Source organism: Oncorhynchus mykiss, chromosome 14, assembly GCF_013265735.2.
Source record: "Oncorhynchus mykiss isolate Arlee chromosome 14, USDA_OmykA_1.1, whole genome shotgun sequence".
NCBI lineage: Eukaryota > Metazoa > Chordata > Actinopteri > Salmoniformes > Salmonidae > Oncorhynchus > Oncorhynchus mykiss.
Genome location: NC_048578.1, coordinates 11,952,148 through 11,977,146, shown reverse-complemented (window position 1 = coordinate 11,977,146; position 24,999 = coordinate 11,952,148). Strand labels below are relative to the sequence as shown.

The window sequence follows — 24,999 nt, the reverse complement described above, 5'->3', positions numbered from 1 at the left end:
TAGGGGCTCCTGAGTGGCACAGATATCTAAGGCACTGCATCTCAGTACTAGAGGGGTCACTACAGATCCTGGTTCGATTCCAGGCTGTATCACAACTGGCCATGATTGGGAGTCCCATCGTCATCTGTGTTTGACCGGGATAAGCTGTCATTGTAAATAAGAATTTGTCTAGTTAAGACTTGCCTAGTTAAAAAGTAACATACATAATTTATTTTTAAATGACAAATATACAGTTGAAGTCGGAAGTTTATATACACTTTTGTGCCTGTTTCCTCCAGCATCTTCACAAGGTCCTTTGCTGCTGTTCTGTGGGATTGATTTGCACTTTTCGCACCAAAGTACGTTCACCTCTAGGAGACAGAATGCGTATCCTTCCTGAGCGGTATGACGGCTGCGTGGTCCCATGGTGTTTATACTTGTGTACTATTGTTTGTACAGATGAACGTGGTACCTTCATGCGTTTGGAAATTGCTCCCAAGGATGAACCAGACTTGTGGAGGTCTACAATTTTTGGGGGATTTTCCCATGATGTCAAGCAAAGAGGCACTGAGTTTGAAGGTAGGCCTTCAAGGTACACCTCCAAGGTACACCTCCAATTGACTCAAATGATGTCAAATATTTTCCAAGCTGTTTCAAAGCACAGTCAACTTAGTGTATGTAAACTTCTGACCCACTGGAATTGTGAGACCGTGAATTACAAGTGAAATAATGTGTCTGTAAACAAATGTTGGAAATATTACTTGTGTTATGCACAATGTAGATGTCCTAACCGACTTGCCAAAACTATAGTTTGTTAACAAGAGATTTGTGGAGTGGTTGAAAAACAAATTTTAATGACTCCAACCTAAGTGTATGTAAACTTCCGACTTCCACTGTATATACTAATTAATAATAATTAGGTGGGTGCTTATATTTTTCCTGTTTCATACATGTACAAGTGTGTATTAATACGCATGAGTGAATTGGAAATGTACTTTTTGCGTACCCCAACTCTCCTTGAGACACCCTCTGAAAGTGGGGTCAGGCCAGGGTCAGTACAGTACATACGGGTACTCCTTCTCTAAATAACTGTTAGAAAATGAAGACTTCTTCTATGAAAATGTATCATTGTATTAGGGGGAGAGGTATTTGGGGGATACTGTGGTTTAACTGGATCATACCTCTGAATTGGACACTTAACAGAGCTAACGCTGACACTATCGTCACTATCATCAATCTCAACATAAAGATAATCACTGTAATAGCTAGCCTCTTCCTAGTATTCCTCCTCATCATCCCTACCACCAGCACAACCACCAGCACAACTTCCACCCTAATCTGCATCACAACAACTCTGGCCCCTCTAAAACTTTTGTTTGTTTAAAAATTTGAAGAGGCTGTTTCCCTTTGACCGTAATGTATCGCTACATTCGCCCCCACTGCATCGGCTTAATGTGCACTTAGTATGCAGGCAAGGGCCTCATTAAAATGCAAAGTGCGTTCTGGGAAAACTAGCTCATCTGTAAACACGGAACTGTGATTTTCTCCGACCGAGCCGGAGCAAAACGGAAGCAGGCGGCTCCTCTCCCTCTCTCCCTCTTTCCTTGGTGCTCCATGGAAGGATGTCTCAATCCAGAGGGGCTGGAACTCGATCGGACACAGCAAGGCCTCTAAATTATGCAGGCTGGAACAGTGAGGCATTGTTTCACTTTTAGCAGGGACTAATCTCTCCTCTTATGTGTTTTCCCTCTTTGTTTTTTTTACTTATTTACGGAGTGCGATCCCTCTCTCTGCTTTGTCCCACGATGTTAAATATTTAGAAGATGCTGTCGTGTCGAATGCCTCTCACCCTGGTTGTGCTACCGGTCTGGGCTGATGGTAATGGAATGAGAGCAGCGCATTTAGAGAAACACAAAGTGTTTGCTTAGTGATTTAATAAAACAAAGAGGTATTAAAATGTGATCCGGACCAGTCTGTCACTTAGGGAGTGTGTCTCAAAGCCTACTTTGATCCTCTCCTACGGAAGGCTTTGTTCACTGCAACTACCGACCTAGGCGGTTCAATGTAATTTGGAGATGCAACGTGCGTTTTCAGTGAACTACACATACATCTATGTTTTGCTCTTTGATGCCCATCAGGTTCATATGAGGAAAATTAGATACAATGAAAAAAAAAATGGATCCAATACAGGAAAACCAAGTCAGGAAAAATTGAATACATATAAAAAACAAATCAATCAGACCAATAAACAGCATGTTCTGATGTTCTTGTAGCATGAATTCCTGAGGTGCTTCAGTAAACAACCCTACTCAGTAGCCACTTCAACATCCACAAGTAGTTTACCATGGAATCAATCGCCTCTTCTTTCTACTGTAGCTGTTGAGAGATGAATGAATATCATTTTGTGAATTTTCCAGTAACTATGGCTTTCCATATCTGTAAAAAAAAAAATATCCCTACAAAATGCATTACCCTGTCTGGTGCCATTGGGCAGATTGTCAAATATTATAAAGTATATATTAAAAATTCTGTGTGACGTCTCATGTGTAGACACTGTGCCTGCTCATGCAAATAAATTCATGAATATTTAACAGAGATGCAAATGAGTACACATGACAAGCAAGGCTTTTAGCTTGGAATTTAATTATAAGTGTAGTCGCTTGCAAATGAGTTTACTTTTTCCCTTTCCTTTTCTTTCTTTCACTCCTTTTCCCTTCACAATATTCCCTATAACCAATTATGTTCCCCATGTTATGAATTCCAATATCTCTGGTGTGACAGGAGGAGGAAAATACTTCTCTATTCCAAATACACATCTCGTATTTTATACAACAAAGTTGCTCTCGTTCGTGGCAGAGAGAGAAGCAACTGAGATGGTAAACGGGGTCTATGCACCAGGTTTTATCGTGTTATGTTCTGACATTCTGATTGTCCAACTTCTAGGTTTCAACCTTCAGGGTGAGTGACTAACCATGATAAGAGATTGGTTAAGACGAGCGGCGAGTCCACTCATTAAAAAAAAGAAGGAAAACTCTCCCTCTTTTCTCTTTTTTTTCTCCCGTGGCCTAGTTTGGTAGAGGCCCTTATACGACGTGACTGTTCATTAGCACGTCTCAAATAAAGGTAACGCAGAAGGTTGGCCCTAACGCCAAGGTCAAGGACTTTTTAAAGTCTAGGCCAGACAGCTCTCCCTTTTGTAGCTCTTTCACCTCTTTATTTTTTCTGTTCTGTTTTTTTATCCTCCATTCACAGGAAGGATGAGCCTCTTTCAGGCTGGAGAGATTGTGTTGTGTCTGTCTCGCATACAGACTTCACCAAGCTTGATATTTAGAGTTTCCAGAATCAGACAGCTAGAGACAGAGATGATAGCTCGGGAAAGGTGATTGTCCTGCAGGATTCATCTCCTCCTAAGGTCTCCTTGCGGCAATTTAGGACCTTTCTAATCTCATATAGTATTTCAAGATTATAACATGAAGTAAACCTGATCTGAGTCTCTAAGACACTTTCAAATTACTCTGAGGTGTATATGACAGTGCTAGAGAGTCTGAAAGGGACGTTATACTGGAAAGTGAGACTTGTCAGAGACTCCAAAACGTATTCGACCCAACGGCAGCACTCATGGCCCTTGAAGTACACACCCGCAGCACTTTGTCTATGTGTCGGTACAGAGAGGAAGGGTTGTAAATAGCACTTCATCTAATTCTCCGTCGTTGAAAGGCCACGGAAATGGCTGCTTTATAGCAGGCAGGGTGAGAAATCTCCTCCTCGTCGATACTAATGCCGACCCAGGCGGTTGAGGAAGAGGCCAGGGGCCAATCAATAGGAGACATATAAAGTATTTCAGATGGTTTCATGGGGTCTGTGTGAAGCATCACTATTTATTTGAGTCTCTGTTGGAGACAGACGGCAGAGTGGAGGAAGGGAGGAGTTGTCTTTGTCCGAGTTGTTGAGGAAGACAAACTGGGGTGAACTTTACTGGGCGGAGAAGAGGTCAAAGAGACAGAGGAAAGGAGGAGAGGAGGCAGGACTGATTTAGTGGGCAGTGAAAATGTTTGGTATGAATCACAGAGTAAAGGACAATCAAGTAAATAATGCTTCAGGGAAGGGATTTGCCCATGAGCGCCACCATAACGCATGAGAGGTCATGAGGTCCAGAAAATGGTGTCTCTGTAATCAAACACCCAACAAACAGCAACCACTACAACCAAAATTGGATCACTAAGTCTCTCTCCTTCCCATCTCAAGCCCTCTCCCCTTCTCTTCCCTGTTCCCTGTCCCACTCCCTCCTCGCCCATCTCTCAGGCCCTTTCCCCCTCTCAAGCCCCTCCTCCTCTCTCCCCTCCCCTGTCCCCACTCCCCCCTCTCCCATCTCTCAGGCCTTCTCCCCCTCTCAGGCCCCTTCCCCTCTCTCCCCTATCCCCTCTCCCCTTTCTCAAGCCCTCTCCCCCCTCTCAGGCCCAGAGCGCCTGTGGCTGTGTGTGTGTGGCCGTGGGTTAATCATTCTCTCTGGTCTGCCTCTCTCTTTCTCTTTCTCTGCTGTAATTGGGTCAAGTGGAACCTTATAACACTCAAGTAGCAGGCTGACCTAATGTGGACCCATCTCCTCACCCCCTTTTCCCCTCATCATCATCCACAACCCTGCCTCCCTGCTCCTCATCATCCCCCTACCCGTGACCCTCGACCACAACCCTCACCTCCATATCCCATCTCTCCTCATCCCACGGCCCTTCTCCTTAGCCCTCCTGCCACTCTCCCTCTTCTCATCCCCTTTTCTGCCCTCATTCCTCACTCTAATGGAGATGTGATGGAGGGAGAAGAGAGGAGAGAGAGAAGGAGAAGGAATGAAACATTGACATGGGAAGCTCCTACAGTTTATTTCATATCAAAGTCAGGATTCATTTGGCCCTGCTTGCCCAGGTCTGCACAAGTTTAGACAGGGGCCAGACCATCAATTAGAAAGTAATTGTGGAGCTAAAGTGTGTGTATTTTTGTGTGTTATATGGTTGATTGATTGGTTGATGCCAGACAGAGAGAGAGAAAGCATTCCCCAGAACACACTTGTGGTTGGCCTTGGGTCAAGGGTTTTAACTTGATTCTACATGGATTCGACCTACCGTATCTCATTCATTGCCATGAGGATAGACCACAACATACTGTCAGCCATTTTATGGTAAGAGAGGAGCAGTCAGAAACACCTGGTTCAGACATCTCTGCCTGTAGATGGTCTCTGTCTCTTCCTGTCTGGGGTTGTACTGGCCATGCAACTAGACACATACACTGAGTGTAAAAAACATTAAGAGCACCTGGTTTTTCCATGACATAGACTTAGCAGGTGAATCCAGGTGAAAGCTATGATGCTTTAATGATGCCACTTGTTAAATCAATTTCAATCTGTGTAGATAAAGGGTAGGAGACAGGTTAAAGAAGGATTTTTAAGCCTTCAGTCAATTGAGACATGGATTGTGTCTGTGTGCCATTCAGAGGGTGAATGGGCAAGACAATAGATTTAAGTGCTTTTGAAAGGGGTATGGTAGTAGGTGCCAGGCGCACCGGTTTGTGTCAAGAACAGCAATGCTGATGGGTTATTTACGCTCAACAGTTTCCAGTGTGTATCAAGAATGGTCCACCACCCAAAGGACATCCAGCCAACTTGACAAAATTGTGGTATCATTGGAGTAAACATGGGCCAGCATCCCTGTGGAATGCTTTTGACACCTTGTAGAATCCATGTCCCAACTAATTGAGGCTGTTCGGAGGGCAAAAGGGGGAGGGGTGCAACTCAATATTAGGAAGGTTCTCTTGACATGTTGTACAATCAGTGTGGCTCAGATGGTAGAGCATGGTGCTTGCAAAGATGTATGAACTTACTACTGTAAGTTGCTCTGGATAAACACGTCTGCTGAATGACTACAATGTGCATGGTGTATTCTATGAAGGAGATACCATATGTAATGAACAATTAAAAATGGTATATTTCTGCATTGCCCAAATTCCCATAGTAGGGAAATGTCACAACAAACAGATAGTCATTTGATTTCTAATGACTAGTGATTCACTGGCGACAGTGTTCTTCTGGACTGTGACTCAGACTAGGCTGTGTGTCCAGCCAGCCGCTGACCTCAATCCTGGGCCAGCCTCTGTGCTACAGTCATAGTGTCAGCCCTGACCTAAATCTCTCTTCTATTCAATCTTCCATTCTCTCTTTTATATTCTCTCTCGGCGTCGGTCTCCCTCTCCTATTCTCTTGTTTTTTCCTCTCTGTCTCTGCCACCCCTCGCTTTATCTCCTGCTTTCTAAGTGAAGTAGTGTAGGAAAGCTGAATGTTCCCATCCGAGCGGGAATATTGGACTAATGGCGTCCGTGGCGTGGACACAGTGGTTCCTCTTCATGTCTCTAGTGTATTATCCTGACAGCTGGAAGACTAAGTTTGTCAGTCTCTCCTCTCTCTCTCTCTCTCCCTCTCTCTCGCAATCTGTCTTTCTCCCACTCCCCTCTCTCTCTCTTAAATTCAAATGGCTTTATTGGCATGGAAAGTGTTACCAAATACATTGCCAAAGCAAACATATAGACATATAAAATCAATGATGACGCAGATATATAATAATAGGACCAATAATAATACTCAGTGAGTAGTAACAATTAACAGGACACTACAGTAAGAAATAGTGAGAAAGACACAGACAGCAATGTTATTGCTTTGGATGGCCGTTCCACTGGCTGTCCCTATGGGTGTGGCAGGAAGCTACATATTTTGCAGCTAATATGGTACAAAGGTCGTTTTTTTTGTTGCCAATAGTTATTAGATTTCTCTTTCCCTCTCTCTCTCTCTATCTTCCCCTCTTCCTCTTCTCTTCCCTCTCCCACCCTCTCTCCTGATATCACAATTGAAACTGCCTGTAACACAGAATCTGTCTTTTCAGCATCACTCATAGCTGTCATATAGACTTTCATGCAATTTCACCTGTCAAAAGACTTTAATACAATTTCAGACCCAATTTGCATCCCATTTTCACCAATTTATAACATCAAGCTAAGGTTGTTTCCCCTGCAGAGCTGGCTGATGGAGCCGAGCCAGAGGGCCTGCTGGATGGTAGGCAGTAACCAAACTGCAGTGATAGTGTTCCGTGTGTGTTAGCTGTCTTTTTAAGGCCGTGCCGTGTCCTCATCCCCCTCCTCCACCCCCCTCTGCACCAGAGGACCAATTTCCTCTGTTATTGTCTGCAGCTGTTCTGTCCTTGATCCGCCATCTTCCTCCGGCGCTGTAAAACACTGACGAACCCCCTTCAGGACACTTTCAACAACCAAAGAGCATAAAAGATCCTTAACTGAGTCTCCCTCAATTACATTGACACAGCTGATGGGGAGAAAGGAAAAACAGACCATTAAAAAAAAGAAAAAAGAAGGGAAGGCAATTGTAGGCAACTAGGCAGAAGCCTGGCGGTAATGAGAGAAACGTTTATAGGGCAAGCGGGGCCCGCTAAAGAAAACGACAACGAGAACCGCTAAAAGGGGCCTAACAGTATGACTTTGTCTGTTTTACTGTAAGAGAGCAGACAGGCTTGAAGTGATTAATTTAGCTCTGAGCTCTGTCCTGAGTACTGCCTCATCTCTTCTGTACCTAAGCGTCTCTAGCCTCTAACAAGAGCAACTAGCTCTCACCTCAGAATTAGACGTTCATCCATGTTTCTCAAACTTCAAATTTCAAAGTTGTTGCAAATCTCAAAAGTGTTTACGGTTAAGTTTAGGCATTAAGTCCAAAACCTTAAGGTTAGGCATTAACTCTGAATGGTTAAGGTAAGGGTTAAGGTTAGGGATAGGCTTAAAACAAACATAGCTGGATTTGAACAGGATTACAACCATCCGCCATCCCTGTCCACAACACACTAGAAAAACCCAAACTTACTTGAAGGTAGCAGCTCTCGCTGTTGCCCCTAGTGGCCGCTTTCCACATCCTCTCCCGACGTACTCAGATATGGATTGACGTCGAATACTGACTTGTATCACAGGTGACCTGGCTGAAAAAGATAGATGAAGGGAGCAGACGAGAGTGTTACTAATCTGCTACTAATAGTCTCCTCATGAGAAAGGGGACAGTCTTATTGGAGAAAATGAGCCTGCAGTCATATCTTTATGTAATCCGGTAATTGAACATTGACTACTTGGTGAGAACTTAAGTGTTCATTAATTAACCAATTCACAATTAACAAAAATGGCCAATTAACATAGACACACTAAATATGAATACATATGCAGTGTTTTCACACACACAATTCACGAACGCACACACACATGCGTGAACACACACACACACACACACACACACACACACACACACACTACAAGCTATTGTACCTGAGCTGAGCTTCCAGACTCCAAAATAAAGATAAAGCACTCGGAGGCGTGATGTCCAGTGAGAGGTGGGAGATTAGTCACACCTGATCCCCAGGTGCCCCTGGCAACCTAACTCAGGTGTGTTCTTTACAAGATGGCCTCCAGCCCTGCATGCTCCAGAAAGCCAAACAGCCAACGACAAGGAGAGAAAAGAACCTATCATTGCTTCGGTTGGCTTTCACCTCCGGATGTTTTCTGCAACAACAAGGTGGATATACGTATTTTTAGATTCCACCCTCAGTGCTTCTGTTTCAATTTAGAGATTTCAGACATTCAGAGATGTTGATGGGTTTTCCAGGACAGGACCCACCTCCGTGTCTTCCTGTATATGTTTCCAGTAACACCTCAGTCACTCAGTATGTACTAGAAATACCACTTTCTGGCAGTAAATAACATAGCCTGTCATTCATATCCAAAACCATAGGGGCAAATATCTACCCACTTTCATCCCAAACATAAAACAACATTTAAAAAGAACCTGTGTCTGAAATTAGCTATTTCTTCTAATGCCTAGTCAAGAGCCCCTGCATGCGCTTCATTAGTGTGATGAAATTGAGTGTGTGGCTTTCACAGGGCTAATATTTCAAAGAGACTATCAATCATGTATCAGGCTGTCTGGGGGAGAAGCAGGCTGTCGTCGACTGGCTGTCAGAGCGGTGCTTCCAGAATATACACCCCTAGATACACCGCAGGTAGAGAGGATTATAGGCAATGTAACAGTGAGCCTCTCCTTAGATCTCTCTTAGGATGAGTCCCTAATAATGTCACATTTATACACATGTATACATGCACATCTTCACACACGCTGTTTAATTGATTGACCGATTGATGTCGGATGTACCTGTACTCTGAAGCCTTAATGTTAACTTCCATTTCATATTAGTCTATTCTACTCCATTACAGAAGCCCTAGACTACAGTATACGAATGGCAGGACATTCTATTGAATGTACCACTAGATGCTGAGTGTGGCCATATTTCAACCTACCACAGTCAGTGTATCTAACGTCCTGCTGGAAGTAATCAGGCGAGACGCAGCAGGTGGGGAGGTCCACAGCAGTGCTATCCCCTCACCATGGCGACAGGCATCTGGTCAGCCAAAGGTAGTCCTCATGGTCTCAGCCAACATCCACAATGACTGGTCAGCCATGGCCAGACCTCCGACTGTATAGCTGGCTCAGGTCCTACACCCACACCGAGGCCTAATACTCCTGAGTGGACTCCTTTCCTCGCTTTTTCTCTCCTCTCGCCTCTCTTCCTGGTCTTATAGCTTCTCAATTTATATCCTGTAATCCTCATTATTCATATTCACTGGCCAATCATATTCCTCTAAGACACAGAATGCAGATAGTTCAGGTCAGGAATGGAGGAACCTAGTTAAGGCTGCTGGGGTAATGTGAGGTAGGACCGATAATATGTGTAACCTTTCAGACATCACTGACAGCTCTCTCCTTCTCCAGGCTGTTGTTTTAGTCACTATAATGCTAATGCCTTGGCATTTTGCTTCTGGGGGTTACCACAGTACAATGAGTTACTGAGTTTCTTGTCCTTATCTTAAAACCCAACTCTTCTCACTTCTCACAACCATACACAGGGACCAACATCTTTATTCAGGATATTATCACTGTATGTATGGCTTTGTGTTTCATGTGCAGACTCTAAGTATGGTGGTGCACAGTTTGTTTTTCATGTGATTAATGTGTTATCACAAGCCATGCAGTTTTATAATCAAGTAATTTGACTATAGACTCATTAGAAAACCCATGCAGGAAACGTAATTCAATAGAAAACCATGCTGTCAAAAGCAACATTATCATGTTGAAGTTAATTTATTTATTCAAGTCTGACAGGAATATGATGTGAAATAAAATATTATCATATTACAGTAGCTAGTTTTCTCATTTGTGTTGATGTCCCATTTTGTGTCAATACTATTAACATTCTCGTTTAATTCCCTGTGAGCAGTTAGGTAGCTGTGGTCTGTGTTAAATGGATATGAAGCTGGGTCTCTCTCTCTCTCTCTCTCTGTCTCTCTCTCTCTCTCTGTCTCTCTCTCTCTCTCTCTCTCTCTCTCGCTCTGTCTGTCTCTCTCTCTGTCTCACTCTCTCTCTCTGTCTCTCTCTCTCTCTCTCTCTCTCTCTCTCTCTCTCTCTGTCTCTCTCTCTGTCTCTCTCTCTCTCTCTCTCTCTCTCTCTCTCTCTGTCTCTCTCTCTGTCTCTCTCTCTCTCTCTGTCTCTCTCTCTCTCTCTCTCTCTCTCTCTCTCTGTCTGTCTCTCTCTCTGTCTCACTCTCTCTCTCTGTCTCTCTCTCTCTCTCTCTCTCTCTCTCTCTCTGTCTCTCTCTCTGTCTCTCTCTCTCTCTCTGTCTCTCTCTCTCTCTCTCTCTCTCTCTCTGTCTGTCTCTCTCTCTGTCTCACTCTCTCTCTCTCTCTCTCTCTCTCTCTCTCTCTCCCTCTCTCAAACATAAAGGGAAATAAACATTATTATTCACTATGCACAGTGTTGTAACCATGTGCAAATAGTTTAAGTATGAAATATAGGTTGTATTTAAAATGTTGTTTGTGTACCACTGGTTGCTCTTTTCTCATGGCAAAGGGCCACGGATCTTGCTGCTGTGATTGCACACTGGTATTTTGCCCAACAGATATGGAGTTGTTTTCAAATTCTCTCTCTCTCTCTCTCTCTCTCTCTCTCTCTCTCTCTCTCTCTCTCTCTCTCTCTCTCTCTCTCTCTCTCTCTCTCTCTCTCTCTCTCTCTCTCTCTCTCTCTCAATGAAGTGTATGCTGGGAGTGAGTCAGGCAGCAGGAGCGATTGTTGGAGCGACTGAATTTCTATCACTCTATTGGGTTTTGGTGTTTTCAGTGTGTCTATATACAGTTGAAGTCGGAAGTTTACATACACCTTAGCCAAATACATTTGAACTCAGTTTTCACAATTCCTGACATTTAATCCTTGTAAAAATAGCTTTTATTAGCTTTAGTAGCTTTTATTTCTTTCATCACATTCCCAGTGGCTCAGAAGTTTACATACACTCAATTAGTATTTGGTAGTAATGACTTTAAATTGTTTAACTTGTTGTAGCCTTCCACAAGCTTCCCACAATAAGTTGGGTGAATGTTGGCCCATTCCTCCTGACAGAGCTGGTGTAACTGAGTCAGGTTTGTAGGCCTCCTTGCTCACACACTCTTTTTCAGTTCAGCCCACAAATGTTCTATAGGATTGAGGTCAGAGCTTTGTGATGGCCACTCCAATACCTTGAAATTGTTGTCCTTTTGCCACAACTTTGGAAGTATGCTTCAGGTCATTGTCCATTTGGAACACCCATTTGCGACCAAGCTTTAACTTCCTGACTGATGTCTTGAGATTTTGCTTCAATATATCCACATAATTTTCCTGTCTCATGATGCCATCCATTTTGTCAAGTGCACCAGTCCCTCCTGCAGTAAAGCACACCCACAACATGTTGCTGCCACCCCCGTGCTTCACGGTTGGGATGGTGTTCTTCAGTTTGCATCCTCCCACTTTTTCCACCAAACATAACGATGGTCATTATGGCCAAACAGTTCTATTTTTGTTTCATCAGACCAGAGGACATTTCTCCAAAAAGTATGATCTTTGTCCCCATGTGCAGTTGCAAACGTTAGTCTGGCTTTTTTTTATGGCAGTTTTGGAGCAGTGGCTTCTTCCCTGCCTTTCAGGTTATGTCGGTATAGGACTCATTTTACTGTGGATATAGATATCTTTGTACTTGCTTCCTCCAGCATCTTCACAAGGTCCTTTGCTGTTGTTCTGGGATTGATATGCACTTTTCGCACCAAAGTACGTTCATCTCTAGGAGACAGAACACGCCTCCTTCCTGAGCGGTATGATTGCTGCGTGGTCCCATGGTGTTTATACTTGCGTACTATTGTTTGTACAGATAAACGTGGTACCTTCAGGCGTTTGGAAATTGCTCCCTAGGATGAACCAGACTTGTGAAGGTCTACAATTTGTTTTTTTAGGTCTTGGCTGATTTATTTTGATTTTCCCATGATGTCAAACAAAGAGGCACTGAGTTTGAAGGTAGGCCTTGAAATACATCCACAGGTACACCTCAAATTGACTCAAATGATGTCAATTAGCCTGTCAGAAGCTTCTAAAGCCATGACATCGGTGTCTGGAATTTTCCAAGCTGTTTAAAGGCACGTCCAACTTAGTGTATGTAAACTTCTGACCCACTGGAATTCTGATACAGTGAATTATAAGTGAATAATCTGTCTGTAAACAATTGTTGGAAAAATTACTTGTGTCATGAACAATGTAGATGTCCTAGCCAACTTGCCAACTATAGTTTGTTAACAAAAAATTTGTGGAGTGGTTGAAAAACAAGTTTCAATGACTCCAAGCTAAGTTTATGTAAACTTCCGACTTCAACTATATACATTGGTTAGTTTAGTTGTTTTATGGTTATATTTGTCTCATTGTCACTAAGCATGTAATTGGGTGGTGTGATAATACAGACTGTTTTTGTCAAGGGTGCAACCAGCGTGTGGGGCTTGCAAAGGCCTGTCGCGGAGGGTTGGGTTTTGAAAAACTTAGTCAGCGGAATGGTTTGAAGATTCCGGCTGCCAAAGGGTGTTCTGTGGAAGAATCTAGCTAAAACTGTTCGCCTTATAGTTGGGTATGATGGCATTAAATCTGCCTCAAGGCTGAATAGCGATGTAGTGATAATCTTAGATTCCATTGAAAAGGTGAAGACGATAGTTGAGAGTGGTGTTGTATTGCACGATACTCAGACGTCGGTATTTCCTCTTTTGAATCTGTTGAAGAAAGTTATACTTTCTAATGTGCCACCATTCGTTAGAGATGAAGTGTCGGAGGGAGAGTTATCTCCTCATGGTCAACTTGTATCTACAAAAAAGAATATGCTTTTTGGATGCACATCTTTGCTGAAACATGTCATGTCTCAGAGGAGACAAGTGCACATGATTTTAAAGAAGAATACTGACAAACTGAATTTAGCCTTCAGTTTTAAGATTTGATTATGTGCTCTACGCATCTACTGAATCAATGTAACGCTTTGGCTGTGGAAGAAGGGGGAGGCATTTTGGTAGGTTATTGTGCCGAAAACCAGTGCGCAGATCCAGGTAGCAGCTATAGTGACGGTACAGCTAATGCACCACCATGAAGGGATGAACATACTAAGGTTGCAGGGGAAGGGAGAAGGTGGGTAGATGTGGTTGGAAAACTAGGAAAGGAGGGTGGGGTGGCTACGGGGGCAATTGTGGTGGGTCAGACCAAAAAGGGAGGGGAAATAGCAGGTGAGTCTGCGACTGGGATCGCTGAGTCGGTGCTGGAAAATGAAAGTGGAGTTCAAGAGGAGAATGAAACAATGGAAAATGAAGCAGCTGTGTTTAAAGTACCGAGGATTAAGAGGAAGAATTTAAGGGGTGATGAAGGTTCTAATTCTAAGACGAAGGTAGAGATTGATAAATCATTTGGGGATGAAACGATTGTAAAGATGATGGCGTTTTCTTCTGGGGAGGATAGTGAGAGTCATTTGACACATCACAACAAAATAGTGAGGGAAATGGGGTGGAAGGGAGGTATGGGATTGAGAAAGTACATCAATTTCTGAATTTGACAAAAGGGAAGTAATATATGCAGGATTATAATGTAACAGATTTTTTTCCTGAAAGTGATTTGTTTATTGAATCAGCAAAGGTTTTGATGTAAAAAATAACAGGGGGAGGTTTGACAAGCCCTGAAGTTGCTAGTTCAGTCGCAGTCTTAACTCTGTAAAGAGACAGAAATAGTTTTCTGTCTCTTCCTCTATATTGTTTTCCCAGCCATAAGCAGTTTTAAGAGTTCTTCTTTAAATGTAAATGTGGCGAGAGAGCAAAAAAAGAGCTGTGTTGTGTTAGTTAATTAAGGGAAAGGGAAATGACAAGTTTTCTACTGGAAACGCGTAGTAACATTGAAAATGAAGTTGTGGCAACAGGAGTGTGGAGGGGGGGGACAGTGGTGTGTAGTCATAAAAGCTCAAAAGTGGGGGTGTGGCTATCCTGTTCTCAAAAGGGTTTTTGCCTTTGTCATATGAGGTTGAAGAGGCAGTTGAGCAGAGGTTATTCAAAGTTAGAGCGAGGTATGAAAACATCACTATGTGTTTAATAAATGCATATGCCCCAGTGGTGGCAGATGGCAGGGTTTGTTTTGTTGAGACATTATCAAATACCACTGAGAAATGTAACACTGATAATAATTTATTTCTTGCTGGGGATTTTAACTGCACAGTCAGTGATTTAGATAGAATATAGTTTGGGGGGGTTAACCTCCAGAAGGGCTGTCCTCACCCTACTACCAAAAAAGGGTGACTCTCGGGAGGTGAAGAACTGGAGGCTGGTGGCCTTATTGTGCACTGATGATAAGATCCTGTCCATGGCTTTGTCCAACAGGCTGAGGGAGGAGATGGGCAAAATCATACACTACTGTGTTCCTGGCAGGCAGATAGCGGATAATGTTTCCCTGATTCTAGGGCTGTTGGGTTGGATGCTGGTCTAGTTTCAATTGATCAGGAAAAGGCAGTTGTGTTTGTTATGTGCCACCATCATATTTATTTCACCTTTAAGTTTATTTTTAACTAAGCAAGCCAGTTAAGAACAATGATAGCCTAGGAACAATGGGTTAACTGCCTTGTCCAGGGGAAGAACGACCTCTTACCTTGTCAGGCTCGGGGATTCGATCTTGCAACCTTTCAGTTACTAGTCCAACACTGAGCTCCCTGCTGCCCCATATAGAGCCACCACTAAATAGCATTTGAAGTCAGATTGAAGGGGTGTACCTTTCAGAGGATATTCCTCCTATTCGTCTCTCAGCCTATGCAGATGATGTAGTTATTTTAGTGAAAAATGAAGCGGAGGTGGATAGTTTGAGTCTAATGGTTGATAGGTTTAGGGGAATATCCTCTGCAAAGGTAAATTGGCGAAAAAGTTGTGCTTTACAGATTGGGAAATGGTCTGGAGGGATTATGGCTTTTCCAGAGGGGCTAGAATGGTGTAGGGGAGCTTTTAAGTATCTTGGAGTGTACCTAGGGGATGAGGGGACTATGGAAAAAATGGTGGAAGCGAGGATTAGGAGATGGCGTTGGTTGTTATCTCATATGCCATATAGGGGCACACTATTATTGTTAACAATGTGGTTGCCTCTAAACTGTGGCATCGGTTGTCATGTTTAGAGGCACCATCTGGCCTTCTGGCTAAGATACAGGCAATTATTTTAGATTTTTGGGGGGATAAATATCATTGGGTTCGACAGTGTAACGTCTGCTTCCAACTCACACTCTCAAACACATAGATCCCCTGAACACATCTCACTTTCCAGCCCACTTTCCAGCTCACACTCTCAAACACATAGATCCCCGAACGCAGCTCACGCTCCAGATCCCAATCACCTGAATTCTGATCACCTGTTCAAACACCTGTATGTCATTATCACACACTATTTAGTTCAGTTCTTTGCACCCCATCATTGTGAGGTATTTTTTTTGTTTTGTGACACACTTCAAGTCGGAGCTCTGTTTTTGCCATAATGCAATCCTTCCATGTATGATAGTTTTGGCCTGCCTCACTAATGACGCTTTTTATATAGTCCCTGCCTGTACTTTAGCTTATCGGATTCCCTGTTATCAACCTATTGCCTGATCTCCTTGACAACGTTACAAGCCTTTCCCTGCCTGTAATGTTGCCTTTTTGGACCCCCTGTGTATGACCTTCTGCCTGCCCCTGGACCAGCTACCTGCCTCCTCCTGTGGTCCTTTACCAATAAACACCTGCTGCGCCCTGCGCTTGAAACCAGCTCTCTGTCTCCCATCGTGTTCATTACAGACCGTTTTTTTCCTATTTGTCGAAAGAGGAGGGGGGACAAGGTCTTGTACATCTTGCTAGTAGGGCTGCTGCTTTCCGGTTCCACTTTATTCAAAGATTGCTTTATGGACCAAAACATGTGGTTTGGAGAGGGGTGGCAGGTCTTGTAATACAGCAGGTAGGGGATTAGGTTTAAAGAAGGCTTTATTTTTGGTTGATAGTAGCCAGATTTCGAGGGAGGGAGTACCTCCGTTTTACAGAGGCCTTCTTAGGGTTTGGAGTATAATGAAGGTGTCCAGAAGCACTACAGTGGAGTCAGTGCATTGGCTACGGGAGGAACCTCCAGTTGGGGCAAGATTGGATTGTACAACTGCAGCTGTTCCACATTTCTCCATGATTCTGGTGAAGGGCAAAATCGTCACCCTAAAACAGTTAATGGACATGGCTGGGCCATGGCTGAACATTTGGGGGTGAGGTCGGAAACGGTTGTTGGACAACTGCATGGAAGCTGCAGGATAGCTCTGTCAGCAGAAGAGTGGATTATGCTTAACAGTCACAAGGAAAAGGGACAAGATGAAAACGTCCCATTTCCAAGACTAGGGATTACACCCAATATCTCAGAGTCAGAAAGAAAGGTGTTATTACTGGATTTGAGAGGGTTGCAAGAGGTGGGTTTGGATGAAGTGGATGGGAAGGATTTAAATAGGGGGTGTGTCAAGGTGTTGAATAAAGATACATTGAAAAATAGGCCTTGATGACAAGGTAAAGCCAGCATGGAGAGCACTGCACAAGCCACCGTTACAAAAGGGTACTGGTGATATGCAATGGAGGGTGTTGATGACAAGGTAAAGCCAGCATGGAGAGCACTGTACATGCCACCAGTACTAAAGGGTACTGGTGATATGCAATGGAGGGTGTTGATGACAAGGTAAAGCCAGCATGGAGAGCACTGTACATGCCACCAGTACTAAAGGGTACTGGTGATATGCAATGGAGGGTGTTGATGACAAGGTAAAGCCAGCATGGAGAGCACTGTACATGCCACCAGTACTAAAGGGTACTGGTGATATGCAATGGAGGGTGTTGCATGGCATCATTGCAGTTAATGCTTTTGTTTCTGTAATTAATTCAGATGTTGGAGATGGATGTCCTTTTTCTAATATAAGATAAACCATTTTCATTGTTTTATGGGGTGTGAGAGGATAAAGTATCTCTTTGAAATAATAGAGTCTTTGTTTACAGCTGTAGGGGAGATTTTCAATAACACTGTTTTTTTGGGGTGGGGTTTCAATATAGGAAGCAGCAGATAAGAAAATGTCAACTGTTACATTTTATTTTGGGACAAGCCAAGATGTCAAGTTCTTTGAGTAGGGAACATAAGATAGACACGGGATATAGGCTGGATGTAAAATATATTTTGAAGGGATTCGTTCTTCTCGGCTGTAAAAGATCTCCCATTGTTTGAGGAGAAGTGGGCTTACGAAGGAGCTGTTTGTTTTGTGGAGGAGGGGAAACTATTTTTTGTTGATGGAATTAGTTGAATGTAAATTGTTTTTTATCTGTATTTATTAGTTTTTTATGTTAATTTAAGTATGACACATTTGTTGTTTAATTTCTGAAAAGGCACAGTGTGCCATTATTTTGTTAATTTTTATTATCTTTATTTAACTAGGAAAGTCAGTTAAGAACAAATTGTTATTTTTAATAACTGCATAGGAACAGGGGAATGCCTTGTTCAGGGGAAGAACGACAGATTTTTACCTTGTCAGCTCAGGGATTCGGTCTTGCAACCTTTCGTTTACTAGTCCGACGCTCTAACCACTAGGCTACCTGCCAGCCCAATTTAATCGGTTAATTCATGAGTATAAAATAAAGGTTAAATAAAAACTCAATACTCCCTCTCTCTCGCTCACCATTTTTGTTTCTCTATCTTTCTATGTTTCTCCAAATTTCCTGAGTTATATTCCATGTCCATATAAAGCTTTCCAGATTAAGACATATCCACATATTAGATCCCCTAGACTCTATTTCTGCATCTTTTCAAACGTCCTTTGTATTCTTCCTATATTAGTCTTGTTAAACTTTGCATCCAGGGGAAAATAGCTTGGAGAGCATTGTCAATGGATTTCTTAATCTGAATATGAATATACTGTATAACCCCTCCCCCCCATTGAGTGGAGAAAAAGCACGGCTAAATACACTTGACCTTGGCAGAGCAGCGGGTGTCATGAAACTATGCCCAGCACTCGCATCTCCTCTTGGCACGGCACCATCGCTGACAGTGCTCTGAGGGTTGGCAGGGATTATACTCTTAGGGTGAAGATCATTGTAACATGTTCAAATAAGGCCGTCTGCCAAAAGGCAGTGCTGCATATTCTTCTTCCAGAGATATACACACACACACACACACACACACTGTACACATGCACACACACATACATACACACACTGCCTGCGTTGCACACACATTAATACACACACACTGCATGCATGCACACACACACACACACATACAGTGCCTTGCGAAAGTATTCGGCCCCCTTGAACTTTGCGACCTTTTGCCACATTTCAGGCTTCAAACATAAAGATATAAAACTGTATTTTTTTGTGAAGAATCAACAACAAGTGGGACACAATCATGAAATGGAACGACATTTATTGGATATTTCAAACTTTTTTAACAAATCAAAAACTGAAAAATTGGGCGTGCAAAATTATTCAGCCCCTTTACTTTCAGTGCAGCAAACTCTCTCCAGAAGTTCAGTGAGGATCTCTGAATGATCCAATGTTGACCTAAATGACTAATGATGATAAATACAATCCACCTGTGTGTAATCAAGTCTCCGTATAAATGCACCTGCACTGTGATAGTCTCAGAGGTCCGTTAAAAGCGCAGAGAGCATCATGAAGAACAAGGAACACACCAGGCAGGTCCGAGATACTGTTGTGAAGAAGTTTAAAGCCGGATTTGGATACAAAAAGATTTCCCAAGCTTTAAACATCCCAAGGAGCACTGTGCAAGCGATAATATTGAAATGGAAGGAGTATCAGACAACTGCAAATCTACCAAGACCTGGCCGTCCCTCTAAACTTTCAGCTCATACAAGGAGAAGACTGATCAGAGATGCAGCCAAGAGGCCCATGATCACTCTGGATGAACTGCAGAGATCTACAGCTGAGGTGGAAGACTCTGTCCATAGGACAACAATCAGTCGTATATTGCACAAATCTGGCCTTTATGGAAGAGTGGCAAGAAGAAAACCATTTCTTAAAGATATCCATAAAAAGTGTTGTTTAAAGTTTGCCACAAGCCACCTGGGAGACACACCAAACATGTGGAAGAAGGTGCTCTGGTCAGATGAAACCAAAATGGAACTTTTTGGCAACAATGCAAAACGTTATGTTTGGCGTAAAAGCAACATAGCTGAACACACCATCCCCACTGTCAAACATGGTGGTGGCAGCATCATGGTTTGGGCCTGCTTTTCTTCAGCAGGGACAGGGAAGATGGTTAAAATTGATGGGAAGATGGATGGAGCCAAATACAGGACCATTCTGGAAGAAAACCTGATGGAGTCTGCAAAAGACCTGAGACTGGGACGGAGATTTGTCTTCCAACAAGACAATGATCCAAAACATAAAGCAAAATCTACAATGAAATGGTTCAAAAATAAACATATCCAGGTGTTAGAATGGCCAAGTCAAAGTCCAGACCTAAATCCAATCGAGAATCTGTGGAAAGAACTGAAAACTGCTGTTCACAAATGCTCTCCATCCAACCTCACTGAGCTCGAGCTGTTTTGCAAGGAGGAATGGGAAAAAATGTCAGTCTCTCGATGTGCAAAACTGATAGAGACATACCCCAAGCGACTTACAGCTGTAATCACAGCAAAAGGTGGCGCTACAAAGTATTAACTTAAGGGGGCTGAATAATTTTGCACGCCCAATTTTTCAGTTTTTGATTTGTTAAAAAAGTTTGAAATATCCAATAAATGTCGTTCCACTTCATGATTGTGTCCCACTTGTTGTTGATTCTTCACAAAAACATAGTTTTATATCTTTATGTTTTAAGCCTGAAATGTGGCAAAAGGTCGCAAAGTTTAAGGGGGCCGAATACTTTCGCAAGGTACTGTATATATATATACACACACACATACTGCACGCATGCACACACATACACACACACACACACACACAAATACACCCAACTAGAACAGCGTGACATTCCTGAAGTCTGGGGTTCACTACAATGAACTATGGAGCAACACGGATCGAAGTTGATTGTTCATTACAAAGTCATGTGCATTATATTGTTCAACTTCAACCAATGCCAACACAATTATAACTGTACAGCTGGTGTATGTGTGTTACTGTATGTGTGTTACAGCATCAAGGAATACAATGAAATATCAGAAAATATCTTCTCTTTATAATAGATATGCATTCTGCTCATGCTATCAGATTGACTACTGTCACAGCAAGTGCTGTCATAATGATATCAACGGTATATCTAACCGGAGTTTGAGATGAAGACCAAAGGGGAGGTATAGGGCACAGACAGTAATGCATCAGTAACTGTGCTAGACGAACCAGTCGGTCAGTCTCTAGGTGGAGCCTGGGCTCTGAGATATGGAGAGTGACAGAGAGAGTGAAGACAACCAGGTCTCCAGCCTCATCGCTAGGCTTTAATTTGGGCTGTGGGGGAAATACAGTGTCTTGTTCCCAAGGTAATAGAATTTGATCTGCTGCCTGGCTCATATTGCAGCTTTAGTTGAGATAAGCCATGGTTTCTCCTTGTGTCTGAAATTATTTGATCAGCAACTGGATGATTTCCCTCTCTCTCTCTCTCTCTCCCTCTAGTTCTCTCTCTGTCTCCCCCTCTCTTCATCTTCCTCTCTTTGTCTCTCTCTCTCTCTCTGTAGTTCTCCCTATCTCTCGCTTGCTCTGTTTCTGTCACTATGCCTCTCCCCCTCAGAAAAGCTCACCCACACAGACATATTGAAACTCATAGTTAATGCAGTTTAAATTTGTAGTGTTATGCAGACTACAAACTCGCACATGGGGGATGTCACTTTTTCAGGCTGTTAATTTAAGAGACAAGTTCATTTCCAGTGCACTTAAGACACATTAATAAGATTAATGAATCACAAGCTACTTTTGTTTTTCAAACTAAATGTGTGTAGATGTGTGTGTGCGTGCGCGTGTGTGCGCAAGTGTGTTTGATTTATCAGCGAGCTAAGTGCTCTGCATAACTTCGTCCTCTCTATCACGTTTCCTCACGCTCCCAACCAACTCTAATCCAGCTAACCCCCCACCCAAAATAAAAAAAACATGCATATTTGGTGAAAACTTAAAGGGACAGAGTTAATGATTAAGAGTTTGGCAGGGGGGCATTGCGAGTCATTAGCCTCATTAGTTTCAAATTATATCTGTGTCACATCTTTCCTGCCATGCTGGACAGGTCTGTTAGTGCCATTAGCATTAGGCTATGATAAATATGACTGTCTGGGGGTGCTAAATCGCTAATTTAGCCCAGTCAGCATCCCTCCATCCCTCCCTCCAAGCTGGGGGAAGTAGTGAGAAGTGCTGGGGCGTCGATAGACTGGTAAAACTGCTAGCGCTACACAGGGCTGGAGGATTGGAGGATTAGCATTGCTACACTAGAGCACTCTCAGCTCATTACAAGGCCTAAACACAGCGATGGACGGCTAACAACATTAGCGTCTCTTCTTCTATGCTGGAAAATGGTACCTATAACAATATCTCAAGAAAGAGAATGACCATTACAGTTGTTGGCTTTATTTTCTGATCCACTATGCTGGCAAGAAAAGTCTGAAGTATCACAGCTAGCCAGTTTGCATTAGCTACACTACAGCCTTTACTATGGCAGTTAGCCAGTTAGCGTCATTACTCTAGGCAACAGCCTTTATCATGCCTAAGTCCCATCAGAACTTGGCCCTACTCCAGGTTTATGAAGCCTTAAGAGTGGACGGCATATGCTGCTGGATTTGGGCCGCATGCAGTTTTGCTGTGCTATTAGCATGGTGTCAATTAAAACAATTGCTTTTCTCTATTGTTGTTTTGTTTATACCGTTAACATTTTAGGCAGATTGTGCCAATCATATTTCATTTGAGTATGTTATAAACTATGCTCTGAATCTTTTCCTGTCCACACCAACGAGAGAGAGAGAGAGAGAGAGAGAGAGAGAGAGAGAGAGAGAGAGAGAGAGAGAGAGAGAGAGAGAGAGAGAGAGAGAGAGAGAGAGAGAGAGAGAGAGAGAGAGAGAGAGAGAGAACTCTATTTGTAGGAACTGACTCCCCCAAGCTGAATGACTTGGCTAGGGTGAGTTTCGCTCTCATATCTTTTTTTTGTGCCCTTTTTCCTGCTCCGTTCTTGGGAGAATAATATTAGCTATGCTAGAACGGAGAGCAGGGTAACTATCTGCAAGGGAGATGGCAGCCACGAGAGAGAGTGAACTCCAAAGACGAATCCCATTTGATTATGTAACAATTACCTTTATCACTCAGCAGGACTGATGGAAGGATAGAGAAAAGCTGGGAGGGAGGGCAAGAGAAAATACTGTTCCAGGAGACAGAGAACAGGAGCTAGCAGAAAACCCACATGTAATGCTTTATTTGTTTTCACACTGTTTCTCATGCTGGATGTCCCTGTCTTTTGTTCTGTCCCACCATTTTCTATCTCTCTCTCTCGTTCTCTCGCTTGTTATCTTTCTCTCTCTCTCTCTCTCTCTCTCTCTCTCTCTCTCTCTCTCTCTCGCTCACTCTCTCTCTCTCTCTCTCTCTCGCTCCCTCTCTCCTTCTCTGAGGTCAGTCCAGTTCGAATGTGTTTGCCTGAGGTCCCAACGAATAAAACAACTAGAGATGGTGTAGTCGGAAAATGTGAACGATTATGAAGGCCAGTGATGAAGACGAGTCTAGCGACTTTCAGGTGCCGAGGCCCAGCAGGATGACTCAATCACGATTTATGACATTGTCCGGAGGGCTGACCACATGTTGGCTATCACAAGAGTCAAACACATCCGTGGATTTCTCTGGGGCGGGACGTCCCCATAGAACCCTGGGAGCACAAACACCGTTGGAGGTGTGAAGACAGGATGAAAACGTGAATGGACAAAATGAATGTTACGTTGTGAATTGTGTTAGGAGTTTATAAAGAGCTATGGATTTTGATAAGTTCTATTGTACTGTAAGGTCTCTGGATTTCCTTTTTACAGAGTTACGGTGTTTTTCTGTTCCCTGAACGGCAGTCAGATCAGATGTGCGCTTCTATCATTTAGAGTTGTCGTGACAATAACGTTTTAATGTCTTTTGTTTATTGTTTTGGCCAAGCAAAGTTGTGTTAATTAGATGATACTGAGATTTGGCACTCTGGGAAGAAAAAAAGTTGAAACTGTTCATGGAGTCATTGTTAAACCAATCTCCTGGTGTAGTGTTCCCTTAAACTATAGTGTGTTTGTTTACTTTCATACATTTAGATATTTTGTATATTTCCACATTTAATTCTTCTGGTATGTACCATTTGATATTTGTATTGTTATTGCATATGTTACGGTGCGTGAATGAGGACCCAAAAGCGAATCAACTTAAACAGAGCTTCTTTAATTACCAAACATAGGTAGGCTCAGATGGACCGGCAGATTCCGACAGGACAGGACAAGGTTACAGCAAACATGACGACAGTCTGGTTCAGGCATGAATGACACAAACAAACAAGAATCCGACAAGGACAGGAGCAGAAACAGAGAGAGATATAGGGACCTAATCAGAGGGAAAAAAGGGAACAGGTGGGGAACGGGGTGAATGGGTAGTTAGAGGAGACAAGGGACAGCTGGGGGAAAGCGGGGGAGAAAAGGTAACCTAACACGACCAGCAGAGGGAGACAGGGTGAAGGGAAAGGACAGAGACAAGACAACATGACAGTACATGACAGTACCCCCCCACTCACCGAGCGCCTCCTGGCGCACTCGAGGAGGAAACCTGGCGGCAACGGAGGAAATCATCAATCAGCGCACGGTCCAGCACGTCCCGAGAGGGAACCCAACTCCTCTCCTCAGGACCGTACCCCTCCCAGTCAACTAGGTACTGATGACCACGGCCCCGAGGACGCATGTCCAAGATTTTACGGACCCTGTAGATAGGTGCGCCCTCGACAAGGATGGGGGGGGGGGGGGGGAAGACGAGCGGGGGCGCGAAGAACGGGCTTAACACAGGAGACATGGAAGACCGGGTGGACGCGACGAAGATATCGCGGAAGAAGAAGTCGCACTGCGACAGGATTAATGACCTGAGAGATACGGAATGGACCAATGAACCGCGGGGTCAACTTGCGAGAAGCCGTCTTAAGGGGAAGGTTCTGAGTGGAGAGCCAAACTCTCTGACCGCGACAATATCTAGGACTCTTAGTTCTACGCTTATTAGCAGCTCTCACAGTCTGCGCCCTATAACGGCAAAGTGCAGACCTGACCCTCTTCCAGGTGCGCTCGCAACGTTGGACAAAAGCCTGAGCGGAGGGGACGCTGGACTCGGCGAACTGAGATGAGAACAACGGAGGCTGGTACCCGAGGCTACTCTGAAAAGGAGATAGCCCGGTCGCAGACGAAGGAAGCGAGTTGTGGGCGTATTCTGCCCAGGGGAGCTGTTCTGACCAAGACGCAGGGTTGCGAAAAGAAAGACTGCGTAAGATGCGACCAATAGTCTGATTGGCCCGTTCTGCTTGACCGTTAGACTGGGGGTGAAAGCCGGAAGAGAGACTGACGGAAGCCCCAATCA

General features: G+C 43.5%; 1 long non-coding RNA gene across 1 annotated transcript in view; it reads left to right on the top strand.

Moving 5' to 3' along the window:
* Nucleotides 1-23,768, top strand: part of LOC118938696 — a 30,123-nt gene extending 6,355 nt beyond the window's left edge. Inside the window, exon 3 of the long non-coding RNA XR_005035928.1 lies at nucleotides 23,042-23,768. This is a non-coding gene — a long non-coding RNA (uncharacterized LOC118938696). The remainder of the gene's footprint in view (nucleotides 1-23,041) is intronic.
* Nucleotides 23,769-24,999: the final 1,231 nt, after the last annotated feature.